Below are 16,882 nucleotides of genomic sequence, written 5' to 3'. Positions count from 1 at the left end.
CATAAAGGATTACTTGAATAAAAGTTTTTCAATGAAGGACCTAGGAGAAGCTGCTCACATATTGGGCATAAAAATCTATAGAGATAGGTCAAGGCGCGTGATAGCTCTTTCACAAAGCACATACCTTGGTAAAGTTTTGAGGAAGTTCAAAATGTAACAATCCAAGAAGGGGTTCTTGCGTGTGTTATAAGGTATAAAGTTGAGTAAGACTCAATGTACAGTAAGTGCAGAAGATAGAGAAAAGATGAGTGGCGTCCCCTATGCTTCAACCATAGGGTCTATCATGTATACAATGTTGTGCACAAGACTGGATGTCAGCCTAGCCATAAGTATGGCAGGGAGGATTTAGAGTGATCCAGGAGTAGAGCACTGGGCGGCGGTCAAGAATATTCTAAAGTACCTGAAAAGGAATAAGGAAATGTTTCTCGTTTATGGAGGTGACGAAGAGCTTGTCGTAAAGGGTTACGTCAATGCAAGCTTCAACACTGATCCAGATGACTCTAAGTCTCAAACTGGATACGTATTTATTCTTAATGGGGGTGCGGTAAGTTGGTGCAGTTCCAAGCAAAGCATCGTAGCTGATTCTACATGCGAAGCGGAGTACATAGCTGCCTCAGAGGCAGCTAAGAAGGGTGTCTGGATGAAGCAGTTCATGTCAGATCTTGGAGTAGTGCCAATTTCACTGGACCCAACCAATATGTTCTGTGACAACATGGGTGCCATTGCTCTAGAGAAGGAACCAAGGTTTCACAAGAGGACCAGACACATAAAGCGACGCTTCAATGCCATTCGCGATTATATCAAGGAGGAGGAGATGAATATTTGCAAAGTGCACACGGATCTGAATGTTGCAGATGCGCAGACTAAGCCTCTTCCACAAGCGAAGCATGATCAACACCAGAACTGTATGGGTGTTAGATTCATCACATTGTAAATCACATAGATATGTGAAGCTAGATTAATGACTCTAGTGCAAGTGGGAGACTGTTCGAAATATGCCCTAGAGGCAATAATAAAATAGTTATTATTATATTTCCTGTTTCAAGATAATCGTTTATTATCCATGCTATATTTGTATTGAATGGAAACATAAATGCATGTGTGGATATATATACAAAACAATGTCCCTGGCGAGCCTCTAGTTGACTAGCTTGTTGATCAAGGATGGTTAAGGTTTCCTAGCCATATACATGTGTTGTCACTTGATGACAGGATCACATCCTTAGGAGAATGATGTGATGGACAAGACCGAAATTATAAATGTAGCATATGATCGTGTTATCTTGTTGCTATTGATTTCTGCATGTCAAGTATACATTCCTATGACCATGAGATCATGTAACTCACTGACACCGGAGGAATGCCTTGTGTGTCTACGCACACTTTACGTTCGCTTTACCTAGATAAAGTATGAAACTAGAAGTACTTTGTAGGAGTGATAGGATAGGCTTGCGAGAAAGTAAAAAACACATAAATAAAACTAGGGGCTGGTTAGATAAAGAAACAACTACGAGTGTCTAACGAGTGTGGAAAAGTGGTGGTGGGAGTTGCGGAATTGTCCCTAAGCAATTGACTACGTTACTAGATCGATAGCAAGTATCATGTGGGAGAGGCCTCTGCTAGCATGTCATCCCTTACTTGGAATTCAATGCACTTATGATTGGAACTATTAGCAAGCATCCGCAACTACTAACGTTCATTAAGGTAAAACCCAACCATAGCAATAAGATATATTGGTCTCCCTTCAATCCCATATGCATCAATTTCTACGCTAGGTTTGAAGCTTCTGTCACTCTAGCCTGCCAATACATAGTCCTATCAACATACAACTAACCCTATGGTGTGATCCACGCGCACGATCATATGATGCGCACCAAAGGACATCAACATAACCACAAGCAAATTAAACCAATCATAGCAATTCATCAATCACCGATAGACAACGATAATCTACTCAGACATCATAGGATAGCAACACATCATTGGATAATAATATGTAGCATAAAACACCATGTTCAAGTAGAGGGTACGGCGGGTTGCGGGAGAGTGAATCGCTGATTATAGATGGGGGAAGATGATGGAGATGTTGGTGAAGATGACGGAGGTGTTGGTGTAGATCGCCGTCACACGATGATGTCCCGGGCGGCGTTCCGGCGCCGCCAGGAGAGAGGGGGAGAGAGCCCCCCTCCTTCTTATTCTTCCTTGACCTCCTCCCTATATGGGAGAAGGATTTCCCCTCTGGTCCATGGTCTACATGGCGGCGGAGGGGCGAGAGCCCCTCCGAAATTGGATCTCTCTCTGTGTCCTTCTGTTTCTGCGCTCCCAGATTCTGCGTTTCACCGTTTCTTAAATTCCCAGAGATCCGTAACTCCGATTGGGCTGAAATTTTAACATAATTTTCTTCCGGATATTATATTTCTTGCGGCTAAAGAAGGGCTCCAACCGCCTTAAGGAGTGGCCACAAGCCTCCCTGCCGCGAGCCCACCCCCTGGCCGCGGCGACACGGCTTGTGGGCACTCCGTGCATCGCCTCGCGTTGATTCTTCTTCCCAAAAATCATAAATATTCCAAAAAAACGCGTAAGTTTTTATTACGTTCGGACTTTGTTTGGTATGGATATTCTGCGAAACAAAAAACATGCAACAAACAGGAACTGGCACTGGGCACTGGATCAATATGTTAATCCCAAAAATAGTATAAAAAGTTGCCAAAACTATATGAAAGTTGTAGAATATTGGCTTGAAACAATCAAAAATTATGGATACGACGGAGACGTATCAGCATCCCCAAGCCTAATTCCTGCTCGTCCTCGAGTAGGTAAATGATCAAAAAGATAATTTTTGATGTGGAATGCTACCTAGCATAATCTTGATCATATAATCTAATCATGGCATGAATACTAAAATACGAGTGATTCGAAGCAATAGTCTATCATTTGACATAAAGACAATAATATTTCAAGCATACTAACAAAGCAATCATGTCTTCTCAAAATATCATGGCCAAAGAAAGTTATCCCTACAAAACCATATAGTCTGGCTATGCTCCATCTTCCCCGCACAACGTATTTAAATCATGCACAACCCCGGTTTTAGCCAAGCAATTGTTTCATATTTTAGTGTTCTCAAACTTTTTCAACTTTCACGCAATACATGAGCGTGAGCCATGGACATAGCAATATAGGCGGAATAGAATATGGTTGTTGTGGAGAAGACAAAAAAGGAGGATATAGTCTCACATCATCTAGGCATATCAACGGGCTATGGAGATGCCCATCAATAGATATCAATGTGAGTGAGTAGGGATTGCCACGCAACGGATGCACTAAGTGTATGAAAGCTCACAAAAGAAACTAGTGGGTGTGCACCCAACTTGCTTGCTCACGAAGACCTAGGGCAATTTTGAGGAAGCCCATCATTGGAATATACAAGCCAAGCTATATAATGAAAATTTCCCACTAGTATATGGAAGTGACAACATAGGAGACTCTCTGTCCTGAAGATCATAGTGTGGAAAGAGGATAGTAGCAATTGTCCCTTCTCTCTTTTCTCTCATTTTTTTGTGGGCTCTTTGGCCTCTTTTTTTATTTTTATATATTTTTTTGGTGGGCATCTTTGGTCTCTTTTTTTGTAAATGGGCTTCGCTGGCCTCTTTTATTTCCTCACATGGGAAAATGCTCTATTAATAATGATCATCACACTTACAACTCAGTACTTATAGCAATGATGACTCTATATGAAATGCCTTCGGTAGTGTACCGTGACAATGATCTAGCATAGCAATGAGATCAAAAAACGGGCAAGCCATGGAAACATCATGCTAGCTATCTTACGATCATGCAATGGCAATATGGAAGTGGTGGCACATGTCATGAGACGGAACGGTGGTAGTTGCATGGCAATATATCTCGGAATGGCTATGAAAATGCCATAATAGGTAGGTATGGAGGCTATATGTTGGGTGTAATGTACCGGCGAAAGTTGCGCGGTACTAGAGAGGCTAGCAATGGTGGAAGGGTGAGAGTGCGTATAATCCATGGACTCAACATTAGTCATAAAGAACTCACATACTTATTGCGAAAGTCTATTAGTCATCGAAACAAGGTACTACACACATGCTCCTAGGGGAAAGGTTGGTAGCAGTTAACCATCGCGTGATCCCGACCTCCACACAAAGGATGACAATCAATAAATAAATCATGCTCCGACTTCATCACATAACGGTTCCCATACGTTCATGCTACGGGAATCACAAACCTTAACACAAGTATTTCTAAAAATACACAATTACTCACTAGCATGACTCTAATATCACATATTCATGTCGCAAAACTGTTGCAAGGAATCAAACATATCATATTCAGTGATATGCAAGTTTTATGTAGGATTTTATGACTAACCATGTGAATGACCAACTCATGTTAACTCTCCAAATAGGTATAAGTGAAGCATGAGAGTTTAATTCTTTCTACAAAAGATATGCCCCGCTCTAACAAATATAAGTGAAGCAAAAGAGCATTCTACAAATGGCGGTTTTCTGTGTGTAGGGAAACAGGCAATCCAAACTTCAAAAGATATAAGTGAAGCACAAGAAGCATTCTATAAAGCCAACCAAGGACTATCTCATACCAGCATGGTGCATAAAATAAAAAGGAAAAATAAACACAAAAGACGCTCCAAGCATTTGCACATATCATGTGATGAATTAAAATATAGCTCCGAGTAAAATTGCCGATAGATTGTAGACGAAAGAGGGGATGCCTTCTGGGGCATCCCCAAGCTTAAACGCTTGATTCTTCCTTGAATATTACCTTGGGGTGCCTCGGGCATCCCCAAGCTTAGGCTCTTGCCTCTCCTTATTCCTTCATCCATCGTGCTCTCACCCAAAACTTGGAAACTTCAACCACACAAAACTCAACAAAACTTCGTGAGATCCGTTAGTATAATAAAATAAATCACCACTTCAGGTACTGTTGTGAACTCATTCTAAATTCATATTAGCATTATATCTACTGTAATACAACTTCACCATGGTTCGTACCCACCGATACTACCCATAGATTCATCAAAATAAGAGAACAATGCATAAAAAACATAATCTGTCAAAACAGAACAGTCTGTAGTAATCTGTATATTACGTATACTTCTGATATCTCAAAAAATATGAAAAATTACGAACGTCTGGAAAAGTTGTATATGAATCAGGAGAAAAAATAATCAACTCAAAAGCTCTTCCAGAATAAAAACTAAAATTAATTTCGTGAGCAGAAAGTTTCTGTCTTTTCTCAGCGTGATCAACCAACTATCACCCAAACTAAACGTAAAGGCTTTACTTGGCACATTATTTTTAAAAATAACAAAGGAATTGTACAAGGGGATAATTATTTTTGTGAGTAACTTCCATGAAAAATTCTACATTGTTTCCATGATCATGAACACAAGTGTTCAAGGTTGACCCTCACTTCCGCAATGCATCACCTTTCAATCGCTTCTCTTTTTGAAAAAAAAAGTTTTAAGTTCCCCTCTATATTTTTTTTGTTTTTAAAATAAAGAAAAGCACTCAACAGAAATAAATGACTCTCTAAAACTTCCGGGTTGTCTCCCAGGCAGTGCTTTCTTTAAAGCCATTATGCTAGGCATAAAGTGCTCAAGTAATGGATCCACCCGGATCCCAAGGTATATCAAAGCCAATTTTAATTAACAATGATTTGAAATTTAGTAGTGAGCACAAGGTAACATATTTCATGCAATGCCGAAGTCTAACTCTCTTCCTATGCACTGGCATGTCATAAAAGAACAATTCATGCACATCAAGTAAAGGCCAATACATAGCATAAGCAGTTTCTTGCAATTTTATCATATTGGAAACATAGAGAGGTGGAGATGTAATTCCTCTCTCATAATAATTGCAAGTAGGAGCAGCAAGCACATGCATATTATATTCATCAAAATCATCATGTGTAACATAAGTAACTATATCTAGCTTATCTTCATAAGCATCATTCATACTGGCATCATGGCCACAAGCATAGCAAGCATGAATTTCATAAAAAAGGGATATTTCAAACGAATACAAGGGATCATAGCATTCATCCTTCGGTAAGAACGAAGGGAAATTAAATAATGTATGAGTAGAAGAGTTACTCTCATTAGAAGGTGGACACGGGTAGCTAGTCCGATCTTCCTCCTTTTGTTCTTTGCTCTCCTCTTCATCTTTTTCATCTAATAAGCTCACAATTTCAGCATTTTCTTCTTCCATAGTTTCCTGCAAAATAATAGTCTCTTCTTGGGCAGCATAGGATTTCTCCTTAAATCGTTCAATATGGGCATTATATTCATAATTAGTATAACAATAACGAAGCATAGCCAAATTTTCAGATCGGAAAGGAGCATCATCATTATCATCACACCTTTTAAACAGAGCCTCAATTTCATAAGCACCCATAACAGCAATAAACTCTTCTATTTGATCCACATCATAGTAATCATATATACCATTAGCATAAGAAGCCAAGGTTCTATGATCATTAAATTCACAAGAAAATGGAAGGTGTGGAGCCTTCATCCTAGAGCAACAAGTAACACTATATCTCTTGCATAGTTCCCAAGCATACCATTTCAACAAATGGATTTGATCCCATAAAAGTTTCCCTTTTTTGAGTCAAGCGATAATCCCTAAAGTATTCACGTTGATCCAACGTGTATCCCATTATATAATTGAATGGGGCTTTCTTAGGATTATTATAGAAGTGCATAATATTTTCCACATAACAAGCCTCGAGGGTTTTAGGAGGTTCCCCATCTCCATGAGTAGCAAGTACACCTAATTTTTTTGGTATTTCGTGTTCCATATCCATAACTAAAGATAGAGAACAACTTAGAACAACAAATAAATCTACTTAGTGATAAAGCAAACAAGCACATACGAGGATATTCACCCCACGCTATTGCTCCCCGGCAACGGCGCGAGAAAAAGGTCTTGATAACCCACAAGTATAGGGGATCAATTGTAGCCTTTCTCGATAAGTAAGAGTGTTGAACCCAACGAGGAGCTAAAGGTAGGACAAATATTCCCTCAAGTTCTATCGACCACCGATACAACTCTACGCACACTTTACGTTCGCTTTACCTAGAACAAGTATGAAACTAGAAGTACTTTGTAGGAGTGATAGGATAGGCTTGCGAGAAAGTAAAGAATACGTAAATAAAACTAGGGGCTAGTTAGATAAAGAAACAACTACGAGCGTCCAATGTGTGTGGAAAAGTGGTTGTAGGAGTTGCGGAATTGTTCCTAAGCAATTGACTACGTTACTAGATCGATAGCAAGTATCATGTGGGAGAGGCCTCTACTAGCATGTCATCCCTTACTTGGAATTCTATGCACTTATGATTTGAACTATTAGCAAGCGTCTGCAACTACTAACGTTCATTAAGGTAAAACCCAACCATAGCAATAAGATATATTGCCCCCCTTCAATCCCATATGCATCAATTTCTATGCTAGGTTTGGAGCTTCTATCACTCTAGCCTGCTAATACATAGTCCTATCAACATACATCTAACCCTATGGTGTGATCCACACGCGCGATCATATGATGGGCACCAAAGGACAGCAACATAACCACAAGCAAATTAAACCAATCATAGCAATTCATCAATCACCGATAGGACAACGATAATCTACTCCAACCGCCTTAAGGAGTGGCCACAAGCCTCCCTGCCGCGGGCCCACCCCCTGGCCGCGGTGACACGGCTTGTGGGTACTTCGTGCATCGCCTCGTGTTTATTCTTCTTTCCAAAAATCATAAAGATTCCAAAAAAGATCCCCTAAGTTTTTATTACGTTTGGACTTCGTTTGGTATGGATATTCTGCTAAACAAAAAACATGCAACAAACAGGAACTGACACTGGGCACTAGATCAATATGTTAGTCCGAGAAATAGTATAAAAAGTTGCCAAAAGTATATGAAAGTTGTAGAATATTGGCATGAAACAATCAAAAATTATAGATATGACGGAGACGTATCATCCCGCTATTGGACATTGACAGGAGAATGTCTTGGTCATGTCTACATATTTCTCAAACTTGCAGGGTCTGCACACTTAAGGTTCGATGACGTTTTTGGTAAAGTTGAATTATTGATGTTGGTAACCGGATGTTGTTCGAAGTGCCGGATGAGATCCTAGACGTCACGAGTGTCTCCAGAATGGTCCGGAAATGAAGATTGATATATAGGATTGTTGCATTTTGCTTTCGGAAAGATTTTGGGCATTACCGGTAAAGTATGAGGAGTGACGAATGGGTTCCGGGGTTTTACCGGGAGGGGCCACCTACCCGGGAGAGGACCTAATAGGCCCATGGGTGGCGCAACAACCCTTTGTGGGCTCGTGAGGCCAGCCCAATAAGCCTATTTTGGCCAAGGCAAAAAATAAAGAAGGAAAATAAAAAAAGAGTAGGAAGGAAGTGGACAAGATGGGAAGGAGTCCTCCACCAAACCGAATTGGAGGAGGACTCCTCCCTCCTTGGCTCAGCCAACTCCTCCTCATCCTTGGAGTAGGAGGCAAGCCACCCTCCCCTTGGTTCCTCCTATATATAGTGGAGATTTGAAAGGGTTTTTGCACCTCAAGCCTTTGTGCAGCCCTCTCTCCCTCCACTACTTCGTGACACCTCGTAGCTAGTTCGGTACGACATGGCGTATCCCTCCCAGAGTAGCTCCACCATTATCACCGCCACGCCATCGTGCTGCAGGAGAATTCACCTAACTCTTCGTCTTTCTTGTTGGATCAAGAAGGCGGAGATCGTCATCGAGCTGTACGTGTGCTGAACACGGAGGTGTCGTCCGTTCGGCGCTAGATTGGGATGGATTGTTGGACGGCGGCGATTTCGATCGCGAAGACGTTCCACTACATCAACCGCGTTTCTTTACGCTTCACTCTTAGCGATCTACAAGGGTATGTGGATCCGATCTCCCTCTCATAGATGATCATCACCATGATAGGTCTTCGTGTGCGTAGGAAATTTTTTGTTTCCCATGCAACGTTCCCCTACAAATGACCCCACTAATCTCCATTACGTGAAAATATAATGGGAAAAAACGAAAAAGAAATCAAGGAATCAATGTCCCATAGAGTCCTTACGTTTTATATAGCGTGGAAAGGAAAAATGGAAATTCAAAATAGTTCTAGGGGCTAGCTGCAAAAGGAACAAAACCAGAAACCGGAAAGAGAAAACAAGGACACCTTGCTCGTTAGCTCCGCATGTGACACTTGTCGCGTGCTCAGCACTCGTGAAACATTCTTTCATTTTGGGCATAGCAAGCTCTCGCCAACTAGCTGCTCTTGCAAATACGCGGATGAGCTAGTTGATCGCACATTGGGCCTTTGCAACTCGCTAAAGTTTTGTGGTGCATGTGTAATACGTTGACCAACAGAGGTGTCATGCATGTTTTCTTTTTTGTTTTGAGCTTGTATTTGATTAAAAAATCAAATGAATTCTAAATCCTCTATGATTTTTTATACGAGCTTAATTTTATGTTTTCAACTTCAGGAAACTAAAAATTGGAGATATAGCCTTTTTTGAAAATGTTAACTACGCCCTTTTGTTTAAACATTGTCACTCCAATCATCTTGGAAGAATTTACAAAGACTCAAATTGTTATTAGGGACTTAACAAAAATAATTTGTAGCCAAACTTATATATTTAAATTGTCACCCTATCTTTGGATATTAATTAATTCCCTAAATATTTTCAGGCTTCATTTAATTCCCAATTTAAAATTAGGGTTTCAAATTAAGGTTACACACATGTGAGCTCAATTTTGGACTTTATAAATAATCCCTATGTGACAATTGAATCTTCTAAACAATTTCAAATTTTATCTTAGACACATTTTCACTCAATTAATAAACTACTAGTAAAATTTAGCTAAGATCAATCCATCAAAAGGAAATATGAAAAAAATTGACCATAATTTATTTTCTGAGTGAATTCCACTTTTTATCCCGTGTTTGTGATTTCATGACAGGTTTACCACCTTTAATTTGTTCTGCCAAGTTTTACCCTCGGTTTGTGACGGTATGTCAAATGGTACCCTATTTATCCATTTGCCCTCTGTTAGAGTAAAACGAGATTGAATGAAAGTGAATGGACGATTAGTCATGATTTCTATTGATTCTCAAGTATATATACATCTGCAAGAGGTGAGAAGAAAAGGTGTGTGTTCGGAGGCATCCCTCCAGAACAGGTGCATGTTGGCAATAGAGAGAGAGAAAAGAGACACGACTGTTCGGGATTGGACACATCCCTTTACTAATTAATCTACTAATTAGTTTCTAACACTCCTCCTTGTACAACACCGCTCCTTGAATGTTTCATCATTGAAAGCTTCTTGCATATAGATCTTCCATCTTGAGAAATCTTCCATATAATCTTGAGAGTCTCCCCCAAAAACCCCGTGGGAAAAATATGAGGAGAATAGAGTAGATATGTTGCTAAAACTCCTTCGAACCCAATGGGAAAAATAAGGATAAAATTACGCAACATATGATGATCATTGTCTCTTGATAACTCATATGAGAAAACCTTTAAAGAAGGAGAAAACTCATTGATAACTTTAGAGAACAATTAATATGTCGTGAGTACTTCCTTTAAAAACCCCGGTAGGGAAAATAGAAAGTATGACATATGATCTTTGAGAAGATATTGCCTCCCTAAAAATCATTATGATAAACTTGAGAAAAAACTCATAAGGGAAAAAAGTGCAATCGTACATGCCATTGAAAACTCCTTTAAAACTCAGTGGGAAAATATAAGGAGAAAATGATATAGCATATATAGATACTTGTGTTTATATTATCTCGTTAAAAGCCTTTTATGAGAAACCGTTAGGGAAAACTCATCAAGGGAAAAAGAGTACAATATATGCAATCTCATGATCGTTAATAGGTTATAGTTTGGGAGATTACTCCCCCTGAACCTTGCAGATATGGAGGATGTCTCATACCATTACCATCGACATGAACATGAGATTGTGTATAATCTATTGGATTATCACAATATTTTTTTTGCAAATGATTTCCTCAATTTTCTATAATCCATGAGGATAAGTAATTTTCGAGCAACGTGATTTATGCTATTGCTCTTCATATAACTTGTAGCTATTGAGTAACACAAGTGGAAGTATCTTGGTAAATCAAGTTATGTGATTCTGATGAATCTCAACCACATGATTTTGAGTGTGGTTAATCATTCTGCCAAGCCATACATATTTTTGCAAGGCTTTAGGATAAATCAATTATGTCAGAATGATAACTATAAATAACCATTAAAATCCATTTATATGACTTCCATGTCAAGGCTATTCCAGCAAATCCAGTCATTGATATGGCGCCGTTGGGATCAAATAAAGAGCCAGTATCATTACATCATATCATGGGCATATCATCTATTTCCTGATGGAAATATCCAAGATTTACTGCAATCTTCAGATATAAGATGATATTACTTATATCAACGATATACCTCTTGTTGGGGGTTGCACTCCGAATAAAGATAGAAAATATAGTGTCAGGCCTGACGTAGTTTGCAAGTATATGAGTGCTTTGACATTAGTGAGATATAGAACTTCAAGTCCCAGTATCACGTCAATATCACCTCTAGGTATGAATGAATTTGTACCTTATCAAAGGTAGTATGACCATACATGTCTTTTTTGTTATGATATATCCACACTAAACTTCTCATGTATGTTTTGGATATATGTAGACTGATACGTATTCTTGATAGAATGCTCAAGTTGTAAACTTAAGCTAAATTTGGTTAAATCCAAATTTTCCGGCTTGAGATGATTTTGTGTATGTTTAGGTCTTGTCGAGACATTGATGATGAAATCATCCATATACACTGAGGTGATATAGGGATTTCAAGTTTGAGATTCCTTTGTTAACACATAAACAATCATCATTCTTTCAGTAATCCTTCGGAAGAAGAAAATTATTTATTCGATAGTACCATATGATTTTCCGACTATTTTGAGCCATGGAGTGACTTCTGAAATTTTACACAAATATGTTGCGATTTGTTTTGGATTCGGAAATGTAAGCTCTTCAGCGACTTTAATATATATTTCCGAAATGAGTGACTCATATGAGTATGTAGTCACTGCATCCATTAACTGCATGGATAATATTATTTGTACTGCCAATGGTATTTATTATCGGAACATAGTTCCACTCATACCAAGAAGGCGTGTTACATCGTAGTCGAAGTCGGGTCTCTGCGTGAACTCTTTTGCTACAAGACTCGCTTTTTCACCACCTCATTGACTTTGTCTATGAATGATAAGTTTTTAGTATTCCATATGGAAGATAGTTATGAGGAGTAGGTATTAGTGTGGTAAATACCACTCTTTGATGAGCGAGTGCTATTCTTCATTACTTGCTTCCTTTTATGTGAACCAATATGAGTACAAGAGGCACTCTACCATGGATTTTGGTTCAGGGCCCAAAAGGTTGTACCAATTTTGAGAAGAAATATATGTAGACTTATGTTATATGATTCTGGAGGAATCAATGAAATTTGTGGAAATGTATTTATTCCTTTTAACTACTTGTGATTTCCTAAAACAATGGAGTCAAGGTGTTTCGATGTCCCGACACGAAAACATTTGTGCACATTTATGTCGGGTTTTGGATGATGAGCATCCAGTGAGGTGTCTTTCAACTTGATGCTGAATTTCATTTACTGGTTGAGGATTTGATTACCTCTATTTTCGCGGAAGCATATGCAAGATTATATCTTGTGTGGTCAGATTTCTCCCCCTCTTGCTCTCATTTCAGGAGAAAGAGTGGTTTATCACGTACCTCCACTTTTTCTATATTGAGTGACACCTTTATCATCAGTAAATGTATGTGACAGATTTGCAATGTGTTGCAAATATGTCATTCTAAACTTCTTGTTCAGATTCTTTGAGTACATGGATATAAGGACTGAATGTGAATAACATTTCTAATTTATTTCTTTGCAATCTTTGTGGTACTTATCCCTCTAATGCCAGAAATGTCCTTATTGCTGATGCAATCAGCATACGGGCTATGAATAATTTTGATTGACGAATAAATTGTTATTTCGGTGAGAGCCCATTAATGTATTCTGGAGTGGTGATATTGGCATGTAACCGAATTATCGCATATAGGAAATACTTTGTTGATTTCCACGTAATTACTACAAGGGGAAAGTAGTATGCTATGAGTTGGTATAATTTATATCATACTTACGGTGTGTAATGTCGTATTTGTCTAGCATGAGGCTAGTAAATTACGATTCTATAAGCTTGGTCATATTATTAATTTCATTATCTTTGATAAGATAGTGAACTAAACCATTATGGGTATGTACATAAAGTATTATGTATAATCACACATTGCTTGTGAAATGAGTCCAACGAAGTTGTCCATTTGAATGAATTTATTCCTTGTTTAGGATAACTTGCTCTTACTTTGAGAATTTGAGCAATTAATTTAGTTATATCATTCATGGTTTTGCGTGACAAGAGACAAACTTGAAATAATTTTATAAATGTTTTCATGAATACCATGAAGTATCTATATAATACCACACAATGGTTGAGTAAGGCACATATCTTCTGAATATGTTCACGGAAGAATGAGTTGGCTCATTTAGAATTGTAAGGTGAGAGTTCCTTAAATTAATTTCCCCTATGGCACATGTGGTGCACATAAAATCTGATGATTTGGGAAATTTTGCAACTTGTTAAATTGTGACCAATAGAATTGTCAATAATTTTCTAAGCATCCCCAAACCAGGATGGCTAAGGCTATTAAGCTTAATATTTAATTTATTAATACTTAAAAAATCATTGTGTACGCAACAATATTGAGTATGAATTGATTCATACATTCAAAATTTATCAAATATAATGTCCAAGAAATAGGATATTGGGCATCACACTACATGTAGTAGCACAAGTATATGCTAATGTTATTTTGGGAATAATTAGGATATTACATGAGGTCACTCATATTACCTGAAAAATTAATTATGCAAACATATCATAGGCATAAAGGAATTGATCATTATTTTATTACACTAAATTTTTGGTTCTCCTTTTGATGAAGAATTGAGAACAATCATTTACGAGAATATTTTCTGGTTATATGTTTGCAAAGTTTCAAATATCTCAATGAACTTATCAGCCTTTTGAATAAATTTTTGATGTGGTTTTACCATATGTTTGAGGGTTTGGTAATCATATGTACGATATTTATATAACCGCACATTTGACAAACTTGAGAGTTGTCTATGTAATCGTTTGAAAATGATCAATTACCAATTAAAAGGTAATTATGTTATTGGTTGTCTTTATCCTCGAATTTACTTTGAATTTCTCATGGTTTTATTTTGTGACCACTGACTTGCATAGTATTCTCAATGCTAGCAAGAATTTCAAATAATGGAATAGCACCCGTTGGGTGAATCTCGTGATTTGATGAAATTTCATGTTTCTTCATCATGAAAATGGTAGGGCTATCATAAGAAGATGTGAAGTGTACTGAGCGATTTTCAACTAGATCTTCAGATGAAAATATTAGATCATGAGATCTCAACTTAGTTTATTGAGTGACAAAAATGTGAGTTGCGATAGACTTGAGATCTTGAGAAATGAATGGGTGATTATTCGCGATGTGCTCATGGCAGCATGTTTCTCTTAATGGAAATATTCAAGGTAAATAAATATTCGTCCATTATGTACTTAGTTTGATAACCAAGTGAAGTTCACTAGTAGAAAAAGGGCCTTTTGTCCCGGTTCGTAAGGGCCTTCTGTCCTGGTTTCGGAACCGGGACAAAAAGGTCGTTACTAATGCCCTTGGCCTTTAGTCCTGGTTCTTACACGAACCGGGACAGATGGGCCTCCACGTGGCCGGTGCGGCGAGCCCAGGCAGGAGGCCCTTTGGTCCCAGTTGGTGGCACCAATCGGGACCAATAGGCATCCACGCGTCAGCATTTCAGGTGCTGGGGTTTTTGTTTTTTTTAAAGGGGGGTGGGGTTTTGGGGGGTTAATTTAGGTGTTTATTATATTGTGTTAGCTAGCTAATTAATAGAGAGAAGTATCCTCTCTTATCTCCGTGCTTGGTCGATGCTACGTACTATACGTATAGAGAGGACTAGACACGCTAGCTAGTAAGAAAATGAAGGAAACAGAAGATCGTCATGAACATATGCATACAGAGAGAAGTGATATCGACCACCTCTCCTTCTCTGAGAGATTAGTCGAACAACAAGTTCTCGTATATCTATCCGACGCTACTGGCTACATATATACAATATAATTATCTCTTATAATATAATCTCCTAATTAAAATCCAACTGATTAGGGTTCACATGGTATATTCTTCGTCTTTAGCGATCACGTGGTCAAGAAAGAATGCCGCCAATTCCTCTTGAATTCCTCGCATACGATCTGCTGGTAGGAGTTCATCCCGCATCCGAAATATCTAATTTGAAGAAGGGGGTCAATACATATATATGAAAAAATGAAACTGAACAGAAATGATGGTAATAAAATAAAATTGTGAATATTATTATTTACGTACTTCATATTGTTTGTCAGAGTAGCCCCGCTCACAGGTCGTGTGGCGGATGGACTAGCAAATGTAGTATCCACAGTAATCATTCCCTGGTTCCTTCCACAACCACTTTACAAGAAATAGAGGTCAATCAAACTGATAGTTAGCAAGCATGCTAAATGGTATTGATGAAACTAGCGCTTGAATCACTAGGAGATGCATGGTACCATAATGATCGATTTAACTTACTTCCGTAGAATTTCAGTCATGTCCACATACTCCTTGGGATCTTTTCGTCTCGAGTCTAAGATGGTTACTATTCCCTGCTCAAGCTTAATCTCTAGGAGAATATAGTGGAAGCTGCGCACGAATGCATAACTCATCAATTACATTACTATAACCTTGACTAATAAGGGAAATCGGATATGCACAAGATAGTAACACTCACTGGAATTCGTAAGGGAAGAGTATTATAGCTTTGTTTTGATTCAATACAAACAATTGTAGCAGGTTGGCCTCGGTATCTTTGCCCTGAAATTCAACCATAAATGCATCTACGAGATTTGTGTCAATGAACCCAATATCACCGATTTGTCTTTTCTTCAATTCGACGATCTTCAATCTGCATAATATAGTGAGCATAATTAAAAATACATGCAATGAAAGAGCTGACCTATATATATAGACTTAATGACAGAAGTAGTACTACTTACAGGTAGTAGCAAATGATCATTAATTTATCGAGGGCCATTAGATTGAAAAATGGGAAGAACTCCTCAAAGGGGACATTCAACAGTTTAATTCCAACGAGGCCATGCTCCTCTCTAACTCTCAGCGTCAAAATATTACTCCCCTCAGACTCTCTGTAGGTTTTCATGTACCAATCATGGAATCTTCGCATCATCGTTGTTAGAGATCTTTCATCTTTTACGAGAGGCTTACCGTACACGTATTTGTGTTCGTCCACCTCCAAGAAATCAAAATGTGCATCGTCGGGCAGGTAATCTGCAAGATTGGTACCGGGCAAGAAGATCCCCGGATGATTAGCGACGATATCGCTAGACACCTTGAGCGGGGGGAACGATTGGTTCGCTTGTTCGCCGAGCTGGGCAACTTTTTTCCCAGCTCGTCGGTGTGCTAACCTTTGACCACTGACAGTACTTCCCGACTGCTCCGCTTCGATAAATGACTTTGTAATAATGCGCTCATAGTTGCCTTTCGTCAGAGACTTTGGTGGTTTCTTCAGGGCAGCCAGAGTACGCTTCACTTTTACCGGATCCATCTTCTCCTTCGGAGGTG

Source organism: Hordeum vulgare, chromosome 1H (genome assembly GCF_904849725.1).
Source record: "Hordeum vulgare subsp. vulgare chromosome 1H, MorexV3_pseudomolecules_assembly, whole genome shotgun sequence".
Taxonomy (NCBI): domain Eukaryota; kingdom Viridiplantae; phylum Streptophyta; class Magnoliopsida; order Poales; family Poaceae; genus Hordeum; species Hordeum vulgare.
Note: the sequence above shows the minus strand (reverse complement) of the source record.